The sequence below is a fragment of the Bos grunniens genome, chromosome 28, assembly GCF_055505025.1.
Source record: "Bos grunniens cultivar Pamir isolate PY7600 chromosome 28, Bosgru_T2T1.0, whole genome shotgun sequence".
NCBI lineage: Eukaryota > Metazoa > Chordata > Mammalia > Artiodactyla > Bovidae > Bos > Bos grunniens.
In genome coordinates, this window is record NC_141192.1 from 272,618 (window position 1) to 285,711 (window position 13,094).

Consider the following 13,094-nt stretch of genomic DNA (forward strand, 5'->3'; position numbering starts at 1 on the left):
AGTACTGGAGTTTCAATTTTAGCATCATTCCTTCTAAAGAAATCCCAGGGCCAATCTCCTTCAGAATGGACTGGTTGGATCTCCTTGCAGTCCAAGGGACTCTCAAGAATCTTCTCCAACACCACAATTCAAAAGCATCAATTCTTCAGCGCTCAGCCTTCTTCACAGTCCAACTCTCACATCCATACATGACCATTGGAAAAACCATAGCCTTGACTAGACGGACCTTTGTTGGCCAAGTAATGTCTCTGCTTTTCAATATGCTATCTAGGTTGGTCATAACTTTCCTTCCAAGGAGTAAGTGTCTTTTAATTTCATGGCTGCAGTCACCATCTGCAGTGATTTTGGAGCCCAAAAAAGTAAAGTCTGACACTGTTTCCACTGTTTCCCACATCTTCTCAGGTCCACACAAAACCTTCTCCATGGACAGATAAGGTGATGGATGGGACACAAGCAAGTTTAGGCAGAGCTCGTTGTTGTTGCAGATGCTGTTGTCACTCAGTGTGTCTGACTCTCTGAGACTCTGTCCATGGGATTTCCCAGGCAAGAATCCTGGAGTGGGTTGCCACTTCCTTCTCCAGCGTATCTTCCTGACCCAGGCATCAAACCCAAATCTCTTGCATTGACAGGTGGACTTTTTACCATCTGAGCCACCACAGAAGCCCCTAAGAAATAATTTTATTCCTTAAAGACAGTAAAGTGCTGGCTTAAAAATTCTGCACAACCTAAAAGTTTAGCGTTACCTTTTCTTCAGCAGGAATTTTTAGGATTTCAAAACAGGGAGACAGCACCTCAAGAAAACCTGAGGGGACTGCTCTGAGGTGAGGAGAGAGCCAGGTTATATAGAGGTTTTGCACAAAGGGCAAGTAGTCAGAACATCAAAGATTATTGTTAATTAAAAGAAAGCCAGATATCTCGAGTGAATGAATTCAGCACTTTTCTGTGTGGGAAGATGCAAGAGGCTGGGCTCACTGAAATCATCCCTTTGATATGCATCTCAGCTGTTTGGGGACAGGATCCTGTGGTTTTGTTCTGGAAGGAATAGCGGTCTTTACTTATTTATTTATTTGGCTGTGCCAAGACTGGGCTGTGGCACGTGGGACATTTTAGTTGTGGCATGTGGGACCTAATTCCCTGACCAGGGACGGAACCCGGGCCCCCTGCATTGGGGGCACAGTCTTAGTCTTGAAGTAGGATCTTATTTCCCCATCTAGGAAATGAACCCAGCTGCCAGTCCACCAGTGGCTAGAGGCTACAAGCGAAGTTCCTTGATTCTTACTCCATTTGAAAGCAAAAATGTTTCAAGGAGGCAAAAACTGCAGAACAAGTGCAAAGATTTTTATATAGAGACACAGAGCAACATATAGGAGAGCACTCAGAGAAATAATTTATTTATGTCAGAAGCATGACAGTAACACACACTGGGAGAGGAACACGGTGTCCTGAACGGGGAGTGCAGTAAGAAGCTGATTTAAAACACTTATATAGGAGTGTCCTTATATAGGGTCTTAGTTTACATTTGGCCAATTATTTTGCTTCTTTTCTCACACCTGGCTGGTCCTTCGCCCCTAAGAGGCTTGTGCAAATTTCTGCTAATATGGATTCCACCACACAAGCCTGTAGGTGTATGTCCACACTTATGGGGTGGGACTCCCTTCCCTTTCTGACCCTCAACAAGCCTTCCTGCACATGTGTGCACAGAGAAGTCCTCCTTGACCTAAGGAGTGGGCACTGTATCTCTACTTCAGCAGAGCTCAGTGTTTGCCACTAGCTTTGTCCTTGGAGTGTCTGGGTGAGAGCAGAGCTCCAACCTTACTCCCCTTGACAATCACCAGGTGTGCAGCCTGGGACTCATCTACATCCTACCGCATTTTCACATCTTGAGTTCCCTCGGGGCTCACCATGGGGCATAGCTGCAGTCTGAAGGCTGCCAGAGGGCAGATAGTCTTTCCCTCCTGAGTCCCCTCAGGGCTTCACCAGCTCGCCTTTGGCTGGTGGCTGCAATCACTGATGACTGTGAAGTCATTTGTTACTGACATGGCAGGAAATATTCCATTTCTCAATGGGAAAGCCAAAGTATAATAAGTTCTGATTCCTTAAATATAAAACCTGTCGACTTAACCACCATGAAGGATTTTAGCCCTTTTCTAGATACCAGGAGATACAAGAATTGGCCTTATAAACTTGACTCCTGAAAATATCTATCTGAAGACGTGTTCCACCAGTTTTTTCCACAGCACAGGGGGCTTCATTTCTGCTCTCCAGCCTGAACTCCTTTCAGGGGGCGTTGAAAATCAGCAGCTGCAGCAGCACATTATTTGATCCTTGTAGAGGTGGAAGGCAAGGCAAGTGACCATTGCAAGTGCCAATTTGCGGTTGACAACCTAACATAGCGCGCTTTAATACATCTCTGCTTTACCTTTTCAGTATTTTCTCGACTACGTCCACGTGATATCTATGTCAGCTACAAATTGGCACTTGTGACAAGCATTGGCCAGAGACTGACCTGCAACAGGGGATTTGCCAGCTGCCTCTGCGGAGATTGACCCCTGTGCTGCTGAAGCTGCCGACTGTCAGCATCCACTGAGGGGAATTCAGGGTGGAGAGCCAGGCACTCTGCTCCAGGGAAACTGGTGGAACGGGTCTTTTAGATAGTCAGATATTTTCAGGAACTGATTTCTTGATCCCAACTCTTACATTTGTTCATATCTAGAAAAATCACTAAATCCCTTCATGGTGACATCAGCTCCTCATGACCAGCAGAAAACCTTTTGTAAAATAAGTGCTTGATTGCACGGAACTCCCCATTCACCAAAATCCTATATTTTGACCTCCCCCCACTGCCTCTTTGGAGCAGTCTCTCAGAGTTATCTGAGGTGCTGTCTCCTGGGCTCAGTCCTCATTTTGCCCCAAATAAAATGTAGCTTGGCAACTATCACATCGTGCATATCTCCAGCTTTCTCAACGAGCTCTCTAGCCTTTCCCATTCTGTTGCTTTCCTCTATTTCTTTGCATTGTTGAGTTAAGAAGATTTTCTTTTCTCTACTTTCTATTCTTTGGAGCTCTGCCTTCAGATGGGTATATCTTTCCTTTTCTCTTTGCCTTTCACTTCTCTTCTTTTCTCAGCTCTTTTTAAGGCCTCCTCTGACAGCCATTTCTTTCTTTTAGGGATGGTTTTGGTCACTGCCTCCTGTAAAGTTTAATGAACTTCCACCCATAGTTCTTCAGACTCTCTATCAGACCTAAATCCCTTGAATTTATTTGTCACCTCCACTGTATAACCATAAGGATTTGATTACATCATGCCTGAATGGCCTAATGGTTTTCCCTACTTTCTTCAATTTAAGTTTGAATTTTGCAATAATGAGCTCATTATCTGAGCCATAGTTAACTCTTTTTCTTGTTTTTGCTGACTGTATAGAGCTTTTCCATCTTTGGATGCAAAGAATATAATCAATCTGATTTTAATATTGACCGTCTGGTGATGTCCATATGTAGTCATCTCTTGTGCTGTTGGAAGAGGGTGTTTGCTATGACCAGCGTGTTCTCCTGGCAAAACTCTGTTAGCCTTTGCCATGCTTCATTTTTATTCCAAGACCAAACCTACCTGTTATTCTAGGTATCTCTTCACTTCCTACTTTTGCATTCCAGTCACTACAAACAAAGCTAGTGGAGGTGATGGAATTCCAACTGAGCTATTGCAAGTCCTAAAAGATGATGCTGTGAAAGTGCTGCACTCAATATGCCCCCCAAATTTGGAAAAGTCAGCAGTGGCCACAGGACTAGAAAAAGTCAGATTTCATTCCAATCCCAAAGAAGGGCAATGCCAAAGAATGTTCAAACTACTGCACAATGGCACTTATTTCACATGCTAGCAAAATAATGCTCAAAATTCTCCAAGCCAGGCTCAAGAGTATGTGAACCAAGAACTTCCAGATGTTCAAGCTGAATTTAGAACAGGCAGAGAAACCAGAGATCAAATTCCCAACATCGTTTGGATCATAGAAAAAGCAAGAGAGTTCCAGAAAGACATCTACTTCTGCTTCCTTGACTATGCTAAAGGCTTAGGCTGTGTGGATCACAACAAACTGGAAAATTCTTCAAGAGATGGGAATATCAGATCCCGTTACCTGCCTCCTGAGAAACCTGTATGCAGGTCAAGAAGTAACAGTTAGAACATGAAATGGAACCAACTGACTGGTTTGAAATTGGGAAAGGAGTATGTCAAGGCTGTATATTGTCACCCGGCTTATTTAACTTATATGCAGAATAAATCATGCAAAATGCCGGGCTGGATGAATCACAAGCTGGAATCAAGATTTCCCGGGAGAAATATCAATAACCTCAGATATGCAGATGACACCACCCTTATGGCAGAAAGCAAAGAGGAAAAAACGAGTCTCTTGATGAAGGTGAAACAGGAGAGGGAAAAAGCTGGCTTAAAGCTCAACATAAAAAAAAAAAAAAAAATGAAGATCATGACATCTGGTCCCTTCACTTCATGGCAAATAGAATGGAAAACAGACACAGTAACAGACTTTATTTTCTTGGTTTCCAAAATCACTGTAGTTTGTTGACTGCAGCCATGAAATTAAAAGATGCTTGCTCCTTAGAAGAAAAGCTAGGATGAACCTAGACAGCATATGAAAAAGCAGAAAGACTTTGCCTACAAAGGTCCATATAGTCAAATCTGTGGTTTTCCCAGTAGTTGCGAATGGATGTGAGAGTTGGACAATAAAAAAGACTGAGCACAAAAGAATTGATGCCTTTGAACTGTTGGGCTGGAGGAGACTCTTGAGAGTCTCCTGGACGGCAAGGACATAAAACCAGTCAATCTGACAGGAAATCAACCTGGAATATTCACTGGAAGGACTGAGGCTAAAACTGAACCTCCAATGCTTTGGCCACCTGATGCAAAGAGCTGACTCATTAGAAAAGACCCTGATGCTGGGAAAGACTGAGGGAAGGAGGAGAAGGGGATGACGGAGGATGAGACAGTTGCATGGCATCACCAACTCAATGGACATAAGTTTGAGCAAACTTTGGGAGATGTTGAAGGACAGAGTCTGTACTTCAGTCCATAGGGTCACAAAAGAGTCAGACATGACTGAGCGACTGAACAACAACCCCTATGATGAAAAAAAAAAATTTTTTTTTTGGTGTTAATTCTAGAAGGTCTTGTTCTTCTCCAGCATTAGTAGTTGGGTCATAGACTTGAATTATTTTGATATTGAATGGTTTGCCTTGGAAATGAACCGAGATCATTCTGTCATTTTTGAGATTGCATCCAAGTACTGTATTTCAGACTCTTTTGTTGACTTTGAGGACTACTCTATTTCTTCTAAGGGATTCTTGCCCACCGTAATAAATATAATGGTCATCTGAATTAAATTGGTCCATTCCCATCTATTTTAGTTCACTGATTAAAATGTCGATGTTCACTCTTGCCATCTCCTGTTTGACCACTTCCAATGTACCTTGATTCATGGACCTAACATTACAGGTTCCTAGGCAATATCGTTCTTTACAGCATCCGACTTTACTTTCACCACAAGACACCTCCACAACTGGGCGCTGGTTCCACTTTGGCTCAGCCTCTGTATTCTTTCTGGAGCTATTTCTCCACTCTTCTCCAATAGCACACCGGACTCCCACCAACCTGAGGGGGTTTTCAGTGTCATATCTTTTTGCTTTTTCATACTGTTCATGAATGTTAAGTCACGGAAAATCTCAGTGCTCAGCCTATCTGCAGATGGCACTTGTGATGCTCTGATCCAGCCATGCCTGCTCTCATGCCTAGGGTGTGCCCGACTCCTTGGAGCCATGCTAGAAGAATAAGAGTGTCATCTGGCTTTTAGGTCTTCTGGGGCAGGGGGCGGGGGGTGGTAGGGAATGCCTCTTTTCTGTGCCACAGTGACCATATCCATTTCAATTCCTAGAAAAAAGCCCCCAGTATCCACCATCAGATTCTCCACTGGATGTTTAACCATTAGACACAGAGGACAGCTGCTCTGCTTGGAATAAAATTTTCTAAACTACTATACAACCTTGATCACAGTCACAAATAACTGAAACAGAAGATGGAACTGAAAAATCTATGGACTTTTCGCCATTTCAGAATAGGCGTCCAGAGTTAATTCCAAGGAACCAATAGCTATCTGAAGCAATGGGGTACAGCCGGCATACCTTGGAGCTTGTCAGGTAGGGAATCAAACTGTGCTTTTCCCTCATTTAGCAAATCTGTTGTAGCCACGCGTTCTAGGAAACAAATTCACTCAGAAGGACAATGCAGATAGTCAGTTCAGTTCAGTCACTCAGTCGAGTCCGACTCTTTGTGAACCCATGAACCGCAGCAGGTCAGGCCTCCCTGTCCATCATAAACTCCCGAGTCTACCCAAACCCATGTCCATTGAATTGGTGATGCCATCCAACCATCACATCCTCTGTGGTCCCCTTCTCCTCCTGCCCTCAATCTTTCCAGGCATCAGGGTCTTTCAAATGACTCACCTCTTCACATCAGGTGGCCAAAGTATTGGAGTTTCACCGTCAACATCAGTCCTTCCAATGAGCACCCAGGACCGATCTCCTTTAGGATGGACTGGTTGGATCTCTTTGCAGTCCAAGGGACTCTCAAGAGTCTTCTCCAACACCACAGTTCAAAAGCATCAATCCTTCAGCTCTCAGCTTTCTTTATAGTCCAACTCTCACCTCCATACATGAATACTGGAAAAATCATAGCTCTGACTAGATAGATCTTTTGACAAAGTACTGTTTCTGCTTTTTAATAATGCTGTCTAGGTTGATCATAACTTTCCTTCCAGGAGTAAGAATCTTTTAAATTCATGGCTGCAATCACCATCTGTAGTGATTTTGGAGCCCTCAAAAATAAAATCTGACACTGTTTTCACTGTTTCCCCATCTATTTGCCATGAAGTGATGGGACTGGATGCCATAATCTTAGTTTTCTGAATGTTGAGCTTTAAGACAACTTTTTCACTCTCCTCTTTCACTTTCATTAAGAGGCTCTTTAGTTCCTCTTCACTTTCTGCCATAAGGGTGGTGTCATCTGCATATCTGAGGTTATTGATATTTCTCCCAGCAGTCTTGATTCCAGCTTGTTCTTCCTCCAGCTCAGCGTTTCTCATGATGTACTCTGCATATAAGTTAAATAAGCAGGGTGACAATATACAGCCTTGACATACTCCTTTTCCTATTTGGAACCAGTCTGTTGTTCCATGTCCAGTTCTAACTGTTGATTCCTGACCTGCATACAGGTTTCTCAAGGGCAGGCTAGGTGGGCTGGTATTCCCATCTGCTTCAGAATTTTCCACATATATTGTGATCCACACAGTCAAAGGCTTTGGCGTGCAGACAGTGGAGTGCAGTTTATTACACCAGCAAGTCCAAGGCACAGTCTCCTCTTAGCCAAGGACCCTGATCGACTTTTGTGAAAACCTTACATACCGAAGATCTGACGGATGACGGTGGTGTCCTCGGAGGCATGGCTCGACGGCTGGGATGCACTCGAGCACCCTGGCTGCATGGCATTCAGAGTGAACATCAGAAACTCGTGGGCATCTTCCTGCTGGTGTCTGTGGAAGCCCGCCAGCAGGTCCTTGCGGGGCCGGATCACCTCTCCCGCGAGAAGGAGGGCTCGGGTCACGTGAGCTCGCATGGCACAGAGCGTGCAGGCGCTGCGGGCCGGACAGAGGGTGGCGTGCTGCTGGGACACCATCCAGCTGGCCAGGGGCGGCGTGTGGCTCAGACACTGCAGCGCCGCATTCACGTAGCAGGTGTTTCCGATTCTGAAGCCCAGCCCCCACCCCCCACGGCCCCTGCCAACTCAGGGCGCCTTTCTGGCCAGGCGTCAGCCCTGCTGACCCAGGAGCCAAGTCACCCCGCTACAGACACCCAAGCGCCGGCGACGGCCCCTCAGGGACAGAGGGTCCCGGAAGCGCATCCGCACCAGCGGCGCTGGGCCCACAACCTTACCCTCCGGGGAAGACGTCGAAGGGAGATGGACACGTACTTCCCCTTACTCAGAAGCAGCCCCTGGGGCTCTGCACACAAGGCCCACGAGGGTTTCCATCTCCTACCTGCAGCTGCACACTGATGCCTCCTTCCCTCAGGCGGTCCGGCTCCAGAAAAGGGCCTGGGCCCCGCCCCCTCGGGCCTCTGGGGGCTTCCCCACAGCCCCACCCCCGCACGTGCAGGCTCCTCATTGGCTGAGGCGGCCGAGGGCGTGCCCACTCCCACTCCCGCCATCCAACCACCCACACTTTTCTCGGGGTAGTCCCCTTGAAGAGGCCCCACACGCACTTCCTACCTGACCCCCTGGACCAAAGGGCTCAGGATGCAAATGATTCGGGGTCATTGGGCCTTCCAGCCTTGCCTTCTAGAAAGTCACTGTGGGGCTTCCAAGTTCAGCACACAAATGCCGGCTGGACAGGACTTTCGTGGGCTCACCATTCACATCCTAACACATTTGTGGAAACATATGTCTGCCCACTGACCCTCTCCCCTTTAGGGGTCTCCCCACCCCAGACCCCTGCCTGAGGACAACCCCTCCCCGGACAACAATCAACCCTTGCCTCAACGTTGCTCTCCAGTGAGGTCCTCCCCAATTTCTATGCGTTCTCAATGGCCACTCTTCTAGCGTTCAGGGTCCTAGCACCAAAAGATGCCAGCAGAGTGCCACATATGCTTTTCTCCCTTCAAGGCCGTTGGTCAAGACCCAAAGCGAGCTCATTTAGAAAGGCATAGGCTTCCTGAAACTTTGGATTCATTTCTGCAGCTCCTTCTCTCTCTCCGCTGCCGTTTTTTCTTCCTTTTCCTTCTTCCATTCCACACCCCCCCCCCCCGCCCCCCGCCCCCGGTTGGTTTCTTTTGGGTTTTTGAGGGTTGTTTTTTTTTTTTTTTTCCATTTCTTTAAATTTTGTGTCTATTTTGTTATTCTTTGTTGCTTTTATTCTGTTTCTCTATTTTATATACACTAGTTGACTCATACAGTCGTCTTTCCGATTCCAGGGCTCAAAACGTGCTATAACTCAAGGTATAAAAAAGGTTTCCCTCCTGGAGGAGGATGACTCTTGCTTTCCTTCTTGGTGTGTGACAGGTGTGTTTGTTTGCTCTCCTGTCCTGGACCTTATGCTTGCCTTCCAGGACTATGGGGGTTTGACCGTCCACGGGTTCACCATAGCTGAAGTGTTGATTCCGTTGATCCTTACTACGAAAGAAGAGCCCTGACCTCGCTTTCTTCCTTAGCCTATTGCACCCCTCCCACCTCCCGCTCCCCCATCCCATCCTAGGAGCCTACCGCTTTGTGCTTTATGATTCAAGTGCTCACACCCTTGCTGTCCTCTTGCCTCTTTCCCATAGCACAGAGAAGCGAGATCAGCCAGGATTTTTCTCTCTTTTGCACGGATTTCGCCCAGCATAAGGCCACCTTCCCATTCCCTCTGTCACGCCACCCCAATTGACATTCTTCTTCTCCTCCTCCTCCTCCTTCTTCAGAGGGTGTGGATGGGGCAAGCAGTAAGTCCATTTGAGACGATGGGGCGGAGGAAGATGCGTGGTGATGATGAGGGCGGACTGTGGGTGGCTCCGCTTCCTCGTGCAGGGCACGCTTGTTCGTGTTCTCGGGGGAAGATACTGCTCATCATTCTTTGTCCTCTCTACGTGCGGAGGGCATGGTGCGGCGTAGGTAGCCATGTGGGGGAAACAAGCCATCGGAACGTTCTCTGTTCCTTGCCACGCCGACTAGCGCAGTCAGGAGCCAGAGTTGGCCCTCGAGGTCGGACATGTTACATCGCAAATTCCCGGTCTGCCAAAGTTTGATGGAGGGTTTGGGGTTTGAAGCCATCAGCCAAGCCAAAGAAAGAAAACGCAAGAGGTGGTCGATAAGGGGCCTCAGGTGCCCCTCCAGCGGGTCACGGGCCCATGAGGCAGTCGAGAAAGCAGCTAGGGGAGGACAGCTTCCCCACCGCCCCAGGAACTTCAGAGGCCGGCCGCATCTCCTGGCGTCCAGAAGCGTTTGTCCGGGGCCCAGCTGGATGAGACTGCCAGACAGGATGGGTGGAGTCGGAAGTCCAGTTGTCTTGCTATCACAATCTAGGGTAGGCTAGGGTCTTTCCTCAGTGCGGAGAGGAACTTTGCTTTCAGAAATGAACGTGGCGCGACATATCTCCACTCAGGCACCGGTGCGATGCTGGTGGAGAAGTTTCTTTGGGACTGGTTGGGTTGCCTTTCTCCCCCTGGCCTTCGTGTTGGTGCTGGTGGTGCTGGTGGCGCTGGTGGTGGTGCTCATGGCCTTGTGGATCGCTTCTCCTGTTTGGCACTTGGAGCTTCTCCAGCATACTCCTTGCACCGGACATGGAGCCCCAGGGATCTTTGTGGACAAGTGTCCTGCCAGGGACCCACGCATCCCCGCCTCATTCCTGCCGGACCCTCTGCAAAGTAGCACGAGGCCTCCCAAGGACAGCCACCCATAAAGACTACTTGCCCATCTTCTCCCCGGACGCTGCTCGATGTTTGGGGCATTTTCAAGAGCCTGACCGGCCGGAAGCACACGGTCCGTGGACCTGCAGCCGCTCTTCCCTGACCCTCGAAGGGCTCCGGAGATCGTCTCCTTGCTTGGCTGGCTGGGAGCGTTCTGTGAGGCGTCTCCAGGCCGCGTCACTCATCCGAGGCCAGCGGTGCTGCCAGGGAATGGAGACAGGGAAAGAAAGGCAAACCCACACCCAAAGTCCCATCCAGAGAGGACTCTCCCACCCTCGCAGAAGTGGGAGGCCCTCGGACCGTGCCCAGACCCGCTCGTGCACCCCATCACCCCATCCTCTCCAGTGACTTTTCAGCAAAGCCAGCCCTTGAGAGAGCTCAGCCGCTCAGGCACGAGCCCGTCCCAAGTGAACACCGAGACCCCGGGCACACTCCAGGCAGGCCCCGCTTTTTCCCAGGAGGCTGCAGCACGCACACGGCCGAGAGGAACTCGCTCCTCGTCGGAACTCTTGGTGCGTCACACAGGGCGTGCCGCACACAGCGTGTGCCTGGGCGTCTGCACGCATGTGCGTCAGAGCCGACCTACCGCCACAGCCCCAGAGACGGCCGCGGCTTCTTGTTCTTCCCCTCGGTGGCTCTGGCCCTCCCGCTGGCACAAGGGCCGTTGCCGACGTTCTTCGGCCCCGGAGGCGGGGTGTCCGTGCTGGGACGGTCGAGCCGCTCGTGCTCCTGTTGGGGCGGCGTGCGGTTTCTCCCTCCTCCGTGTTTGGACTGGTGAATCACGACTGCGCCGGCAGGCAGGGCAGACTGGACCTTCCGCAGCTCCAAGGCCGGCTTCGGTCGGCTGTGTTCTTGCAGGCGTCTCCACTGCTCTGAGCTCATCCCTTCGACCTCTGTGTCCCCCGGGGACTCCTCCGACCCAGGAGCTCTGCCGCTGGCATCCCCTGCAGGCTGCCCGGGGTCTGTGGGGTCAGCGCCGACGGGGGCTGCTGCCCCTCCCCCAGCACCCCCTTCCCACGCACCCTCCCCGGCGTAGAACAGGACTTAGGCGCTCTGGCTCAGGGCAGCAGTCTCTTCTCAGGCGGTCACCTTGGCATCATCCGTCTTATAACATTGGCTGTTGCCCGCTCGGACATAACAGAAGTAGTGTCCTCGCTCACAACTCCTCACAGGAAAGTAGTATTTTTAAATACTCTACGCTGGAATTTTGCTGGAAGCAAGTAAAATTTTAGTACATTTTGCCCCACAAAATAAATCTTTTTTAAGTAATGTAAAACTGGCCACGTTACTCTCAGTAATCTCAGAATAAACACAAGGACATCAAATATTTATTGATATTTGAAAATTTGTTAAAGAATCAGGTCATTTAGGTGATTTTACTTCTGCATGACGTATTGACATGGTTGATTCCAGAGTTGGATTTTCCCTTAGGATCAGGTGGATTCCATAGCCTCTCCTGTGTGTGTGTGTGTGTGTGTGTATGTGTGTGTGGCATGAATGATTGCATGCTGCTTCTTTATTCTTGCCACCCTGGAGGTGCTTAGTGACCCTGGATATTTCATGAGAGCAATGACCACACCACGCTAAGAGGCCTAACCCTGTCTCTGTCTTGTGTCTTCAGGAGCGTGGTGCATACCAAATGTGCATGAAAGGTCCAGATGTAAAAGCTCAGGCGTCCCATTGACTCACACCTTCTATGTAAAGGGAACGGCCTTCTTTTACCCTCATGGGGATAATTGGGGCCAGATTGGGTCCAGGTGCAAAAAGTCAGTTATCCCCTTGCTTCGTACCTGTGGTGCAAAGGGAAAATCCTTCCTTTGGGAAAACAGTTCAGATAGAGACAAGGGCTGCCCCCTGCAGAGTGGGGCCAGTAGCCTCTGGTGGGAAAGACTGGGGTGATGACTGACTGGCTGGGGGCTCCCAGGATGAGGCAAGAGGCTGAGGAGCTCAAGTCTGCAGAGCCAAGGTTATACCAACCCCTCCTTGGATCTGCGTCTGTCTGAGTGGAGCAGTGACTTTAAGGGGCTAGGATGCCAGCTGCCTGCCTGGAGGCCACAGGAGGAGGGGGCAGAAAAGCAGACGGTGTGGCTCGTCTTGGTTTCTGAAGACACTTCTTTCTGGCACCAGGTGCCAAGCTATGGGAAAGATTGTGTTCTTTTTATAAAACTGCTTTAGGTGTTCTAATTCATTTGCCTTTCCATCTTAGTTCATGGATAAAAGATAAATGTACAAATGTATGTATTTTTTCTTTAGCACCAGTGGAAATCCTATAACTTGGCTATTTTTATCCAACAATTCATCATACAGATCGTTCCAAGTCAGTACCGATACAAATTTCCTTCCCAGATCCCTCTTAATGGCTGTTTCCTGAATGTTCTGTTTTTATACTGAGCGATACTAATATCAATAATCTTATTACACAAGTATTTGCACAAATGTTCCTCCCACGCTCAGTTGTTATCATTGGACCTTCCGTGTGGAATATGAAGAGGTGGTTTTATGGCTGTTATTATTCATTTCTTTGATAGCTTCTGAAGACACTTTTTTTTTTTTAATGTTGTATCTTGATTCCACTCATTTTATTCCACAGAATAAAA